This window comes from Phaseolus vulgaris, chromosome 7 (assembly GCF_000499845.2).
Source record: "Phaseolus vulgaris cultivar G19833 chromosome 7, P. vulgaris v2.0, whole genome shotgun sequence".
NCBI lineage: Eukaryota > Viridiplantae > Streptophyta > Magnoliopsida > Fabales > Fabaceae > Phaseolus > Phaseolus vulgaris.
In genome coordinates, this window is record NC_023753.2 from 6,678,325 (window position 1) to 6,685,790 (window position 7,466).

Consider the following 7,466-nt stretch of genomic DNA (forward strand, 5'->3'; position numbering starts at 1 on the left):
ATACAGCTCTTCACTTTCCTCATTTGACAGAGTTAAAGAATATATTTTTACAATTTCATTTTTATAATATTAAAAATATATCAATTACTACAGTAACTAAATAATTTAAATTATAATACCTATTGATTAATAAAACTTAAATTAAACAATTTACTAAGCATATAATTTCATTTTTAAATATCTTATTTTTTATGATTCATTTTGTGGGTAAATTTCCTATCTAGTACTTTTATTTAACTATCTAACACTCTTTTGTTTTTATTTTTCTAGCACCCTTTTGTTTTTATTTTTCTATCTAACATCCTTTTATTTTTTATTTCCCTATCTAGCATCATTTTAAAAATAAATAAATAAATAATAAATTAATTTTATTAATAATTTTAATTTTGAATGTATTAAAAAATAATTATTTTTAATGTTTAAAATAGTTAGAAATATAATTAATGAATAAAGAAATGAGTTTTTACAAAATAAAAATAAAAAAGTAATAAATTAAAAATGTTTAGTTTAAACTCTTTTTTTTAATGAAAATTTTCATGTTAGGCATCACTATGCAACTTGACATCTCAGCTAGGCTGACATCTCAAGTAACAACAATCCTCTGCCATCACATGAAAAAAATATTATTAAAAAAAGGAAAAAGAAAGAAAATACAAAAATATGGGGGGACTAGACCAAAACCCACATGTTAACAAAAACGATACATAGGTAGACTATACCTATTCATAAAGAATTCTAAGAACAGACTAGATGGAAGTCTATTATACCAATGAAATTATTGTCTATGAATGAACCCTAAATTAGCCAACTTATCAGCACATGCATTTCCCTCACGAAAAATATGAGTAACCCTAAACCTGATTGTCCTACAGAAATTAAGACAAGTATTCCATCGATTACGAAGCATCCACGGAACAGTAGTCCTAGCAGTAAACGCAGCACAAACCAAGACAGAATCACATTCAAGCCAAACATTAGTAAGTCCCATCTTTTGAGCTTCCTCCATAGCTTGTATAACTCCATAAAACTCAGCAACCAAAGCAGTTTGAACTTCAAGAAACCCTGAAAAAGCACCAATAAATTCTCCCATACTCCCACGAAAAATACCTCCACAAGTAGCAAGACCAGGATACCCCCTAGCAGCCCCATCAGTGTTAATTTTAACCCAGCCTGGTGAAGGAAATTCCCATCTAACTGGAAGAGGATGAAGAACTTTCCCACTACGAGTCTTAATACCAAAAAACTTAATCACGTTGAAATCCAACATATCATTCTTCATTGAAGCTTTAGACGAATTTCCCACTAGACGAGTTAAATCTTTAATTACCGAAATAGCCTTAGAAACCTCAATCTTATCCTGAAATCTAGCATAATTCCTCATACGCCATATCATCCATATAGAAAAGGTTGTCACAGCAAGTTTAATCAATTTAACCAAAGGACTACCATCACTCTTAATAAAAGAAAGAAGATCATCCTTATTAGAGAAATGAGAAGTAAGAAAAATCTGTCGAACCCAACTCCAAATATGTAATGCATTAGAACATTCAAAAAATAGATGTTGAATAGATTCTTCATGCTTTTCACAAAGCGTACACATAGAACATATATGCAAACCCTTATTCTGAATATGCAGATCTGTAGGAAGTCTCCCATGAAAAATTTTCCAGAGTACTAAAGTTTTGGAAGGCGGAATAGATGAAGACCAAATGAACTTACCCCAACCACCTGGAACTCCTGGTTCCAAGAAAAAAGTCCTAGCCGATTTAAGAGTGAAACGACCAGACTCATCTAGAATCCAATTAGGAATATCTTGTTCCTCTCTAACCATGATATGATTAAAAAAATGCGGCATCTGCTGTAAAGATAAGGGAATATTCCAATCATAACCTGACCAAAATTGAGAGACTGTATCCGGAATGTTAGCCCCATCAGATAACCCTGCAATATTTGCTAAAGAAGTAATAGAACACCATTTATCATTCCAAAAATTAATAAAAGAACTTGTACCAACAGTCCAAGAAGTATAATCAAGTATGATAGAATAAAATTGTTTAATTCCAAGCCAAAGAGAGGAGGATCTATAAACCATTCTAAACTCGTATTTTGATTTAAGAACTCTGGCTTTCAAGAGTAAAGACCAAGGTTTGTTGCTATAAGCGAAGTTCCAAGCAAGCTTAAGAAGATATGAATTATTTTCATGATGAAGATTAATAATATTCAAGCCTCCATCCTCAAGAGGTGAACAAATTTTCGCCCAATTAACAGTAGCGATACCTTTTTTCATAATATCACCAGTCCAAATAAAATTCCGGCACCACTGCTCAACTTGCTTAATAAGAGAAACTGGCCATTTATACATATTAAAACTATAAGCTAGAAATCCAGTAATCACTGTATTGACCAGCTGGATCCGACCCATCATGCTAAGAGATTTACCTTTCCAAGATGCTAGCTTCAATTTGACTTTATCAGCCAAAGGTTGAAGAAATCGACACTTTGGAGCACCAACAAAGATAGGCACTCCTAAATAATTGAAAGGCAAACAACCATGACTACAAGAAAGAATATTTTGAATTTTGGTGACAAATCTTGGAGAATTATCCATGGTGAAGAAACTACTTTTAGAGTTATTAATATATTGACCAGAAAAATCACCATATGTTTTAAGAAAAGTACTCAAATTTCGAAAAGACTTAATATCCCCCCTACAGAAAATAAAAATGTCATCAGCATACAAAATATGAGAGGGATTGAGATAACCTTTCGGACTAGCCATATTTAAAATCTTCTTATCATTCACAAGCTTAGAAATACCTATACTAAGAACTTCCTCTGCAAGACAAAAAAGTAAAGGAGACAATGGATCACCTTGTCTTACACCTCGACTGCAGGGAAAAAAACCCACCAAACTACCACTTATTCTGATAGAAAGCATAGCTGAACGGAGAATTGTACTAATCCAACTGACAAACGAGGGGTGAAAACCAAAGCGTTTCAAAACTAATAATAAGAACTTCCAACTCAGAGTATCAAAAGCTTTATGAATATCAACTTTGTAAGTCACATTACCTCCTCTAACCTTTTTAGAAAGCATATTAATAGCCTCAGAAGCAATACCAATGCAATCCTGAATCTGTCTACCCTGCACAAACCCATATTGATTAGGAGAAATGATTCTAGCAACCACAAGAGCAAGCCTATCCGCCAGTATCTTGGAAATAATTTTAAATTTGAAATTAGCAACAGCAATTGGCCTGTAATCTTTAATGGAATCAGCACCCTGAATCTTAGGAATAAGAGATACCACATTACTGTTCATTCCAGGGAGAACCCAATTTTGTTTAAAAAATTGTTGAACAGCATTACAAACATCTGTCCCAATAATTTCCCAGCAAGAATGATAGAAAACACCACCAAAACCATCAGGACCAGGAGCACTATTACCGTTAAGATGAAAAACCGCATTCTTGATTTCAGAAAAATCAGGACATTTAATCAACATCATATTTTCCTCAGAGGAAACCATCGGAGGAATATAAGTACCAATAAAATCTTCCATATTATCAGCATTCAGAACATTAGAAATAGACTCAGCATAAAGATTTTTATAAAAGTCCAAAATATGATCCTCAATGATTTTAGGATCCTCCGTAACCTCATTATCAATCCGTAGACGATGAATCCCACTAGAATTATTTCTCCTTTTGACCACAGCATGGAAAAAAGCTGTATTTCGATCTCCATCCTTGAACCATAACATCTTAGCCCTTTCTTTCCAAAACAAATATTGACAGTGAAGAGCGTGATCAAGCTCCTCCTTAGCAATCTTTTCTTGACAAAGAAGTCCATCACTATCAGACAAACTAGCAGTCTCTAAGTTTTTTTGAATACCAAGGAGGATACCCTGCTTAAGAAGAACTGCATTGTGAACATTACCAAAAGAATTTTTATTCCAGTCCCGGAGCTCAAGTTTCAACCTTTTTAACTTATGTTGCAAGATAAACATAGGACAACCAACAACCTTATTAGCCCAAGAATCATGAATAAGCTTCATACACGAAGTGTCCTGAAGCCACATAGAAAAGAAATGAAAATTGCTAACCTTCCGCAAAGAATTACTAGCAAGACTAGCAAGAATAGGGGAATGATCAGAACAATTTTTAACAAGAACTTGATAAGTACAAGAATCCCATTCATCCAGACACACTCCATTACATAAAGCCCTATCCAGTCTTCTGTGAATTCTATGCAACCCTCTCCTTCCGTTACACCAAGTATAACAAGATCCAGTAAAAGGCATACAAGAAAGATCATTAGTATTAATCCAATCCAGGAATTCATTACGAGAAACTTGATTAGGAGCCACTCCCCCTTTACAGTCATCCGCCGAGAGCACAGCATTAAAATCTCCCAGAATACACCAAGGCCCTGTGAAGAAACTAAGATCCCTCCACAAAAATCGTCTAGACAAGTATGTGTTAGCACCATAAACACCTGCAAAGCTAAAACTTTTATCCTGCCAAAGACAAGTTACAGAGATAAATTGATCATTAACCAAGAAATTTTGGACAAGATTAGGAACCGACAAACACCAAAGCTTTGTTGGGTTTAATAGTGCCAAAGTTCAAGAGGGGGGGTGAATTGACCTTTTAAAACTTTCTCGCAGAAACAGTGTTTAACACAGTTTTACAGAAAATAAATCGATTTATGTGAAAATGAACAGATTTATTTCAGCACTGTTTTTGTTTGAAACGCTTTTAATTCAGCAAGATTAATCACAAGATTATGCAGTGAGAATTTCCAGCAGCACACACACAATTATCAGATTTGTAAAATAGTGGAACACAAAACAGCAAGCCTCAATTTCAAGCAAGTGATTAAGGTTCAATTGATAGCATGCTAATTAATTGAGTGACCTTTGCAAACAAGCTGTTCCAGTGGCTTTTAACAGACTATGAGTGTTCTTCTTGATGTCAAGCAATTTTCCAGAAATTAAGAACAATGAATCACAGAACAGCAAGCTTCAACTTTAAGCAATTTGTTTAAGGTTCAATTAATAGCATTTACAGTTTCTTTAGCAGCCTATCACAGTCAATCTGTTCCAGTGGCTTTTAGCAGATTTTATATGTTCTTATCAGATTAAAACAGCTTTTTCAGAAATCAAGAACAGTATGCACAGTGCCCAGAAAGAACCGATTTATTTTCAATTGAACAGATTTATTTCTTTGCTGTTTTATCAATTATGCAGAAACGAAATTGCAGAGAGTGAGAGAGAATGAACACAAGCAGTTATACTGGTTCACTCAACCTGAGCTACATCCAGTCTTCACCAACAACAGGTGGAAATCACTAAAACACAGTACAACCAAGTACACTTCCCACTGTTCTTGAAACCTACAAGAACTTAGGTACTCTTGCTGAAAAAACCTATTTCAACACTCACACACACACATCCACTCTCCAAGAACACCTATCAAGAAGAGGATTCAACCAAACTATTACAAGTAATAAGAAGTGAAACGACTACACCTGATTGAGGTAACAAAGATCAGCCTTAAACCAGTAGGCAAGATTGCTAGAACAGTAGTTGCACCTCACACCAAGCTTTTGGAACCAAACCAAGAACAAGCACTTTGTGACTTTCGAAATCTTTGAAGAACAAATGTTAATCCTTTGTAAACCTTTGATTCTCTGTTGTAAAACTCGTTTTTGCAAATGTATGAACTGTTGAATTGTTTTTTAACACAGAAAACGAGTTTGCCTTTTATAGAGAACCAACTTATAACAGATATTTAAAAAACAGTTAAAGCTGTTATAAAATGAACAGATTGAAAATAAAATGAACAGATTTATTTTCAAAAAGCAGTTAGAGAATCTGTTAAGAGAGGTGACTTAGTCAACCATTCTGGTGCAGAGATAAAACTGAAAACGTTTAAGCTTGACATGGCACCAGAGACAAAAAGAATCTATTCATTTACAGATGAACAGATTTATTTTTCACAACGAAAACAGAGAAAGTTTAACTATTTAAAACTCAGTCGTTTTGAAAGGTAGAAGACTTAGTCAAAATACCTGATGCACAAAAACTAATTTTCACAAGTCATAGCCAAGGCATCAGTGTAAAAATGAATCTGTTTATTTAGAAAAGAACAGATTTATTTTTCTGCAGTAAACGTGTTTTTTGTAAAACATGTGAAAAACAGTTTAAGAAAACTTATGCTTGTTCTTATCACATGGTCAGTGGTTATGAGATGAGTTACTCAGCAAAAAGCCTACTCTTAGACAACCTCTAAGCACTAACTAAGACATACTTAAAGCAAAGCACAAATACATGGAAAGGACATAAAAGTCTTCATCAAACACTACATACAAGTCTTCATCAAACACAATCTTGAAGGGGCAGCAACCATCTTCAACAAGCTTAGCAACTTTATTAACAATAGGAGACGTAGCCACCAAATGCATATTGACAGATTTGAAAAGGACGTCAAAAGCAGTAGTGTACGGCATCATGGGTTCAGCAAGAAAAACCAGGAGAGGTTTATGTAGGTTAAGTAAACTAAGCAACATCTCCACAGTTTTGTGGTTTCCCAATCCTCTGACATTCCAAAAAAAAGAAGAGACCTTCATTGCGACGTTGTAGAGAGAACTGCCTTAGCAGTTTTCCTGGATTTACCAGTCCCCTTAGGTGGTCTCCCTGGTTTTCTTTTAGTGCGAACTGTTTCTTCCCCATTATCACTATCATCCTCCTCCATCTCAGTAGAGTCAGCCCAAAATTTTGAAACAACCTGATTTTCAATATGATCAGAATTAATTCCAACAATGGTAGGCGGAATAGTTGACGCTCCAATATGAGAATTACCTCCCACATCTGTAGTTTCCAAACCATCAAGAGAGGAAAAGTGATTTTGAAGGACCAACGATATTGCTTTAACATCCCCAATATATTTAGCCTTCCGAGGGGAGGTATGTTAAACTTTTTTTAAGAATGAAGAAAATAAAAAATTAAACTCTACAACAACATAAAAGTTGAATCTATAAACATAAATTAGTATTTATTTTTATTATTATTGATAATGTAATCATGTTAATTTCAAGTAAAAGATTCCGGACATAATTATAAAAAAAATCAAAGTCAATTAGTATTAATTAATAGTGGACACACAAATAATATTGAAGTGTCTACCCTAAATGCAAAATCCTAACAAAAAATACTAATGCAAATACTACACTTAATGCTTAAAAATGAGAAGAAGAAAAATGTAAAAATAAATAAATATAGAAAATAAAAATAGCAACACTGCAAGGTCTTTCAAGTTATGAAAAACTATTTGATGGAACTCAGAAATGAAGAGTATTATTAAACACCAGGACACACAAAAAGAACATGTCTCAACATTAATGGATTGTGCACTTCTCATCATTAATTATGTTTTATTTTGCACAAACTATTTAATGTACCA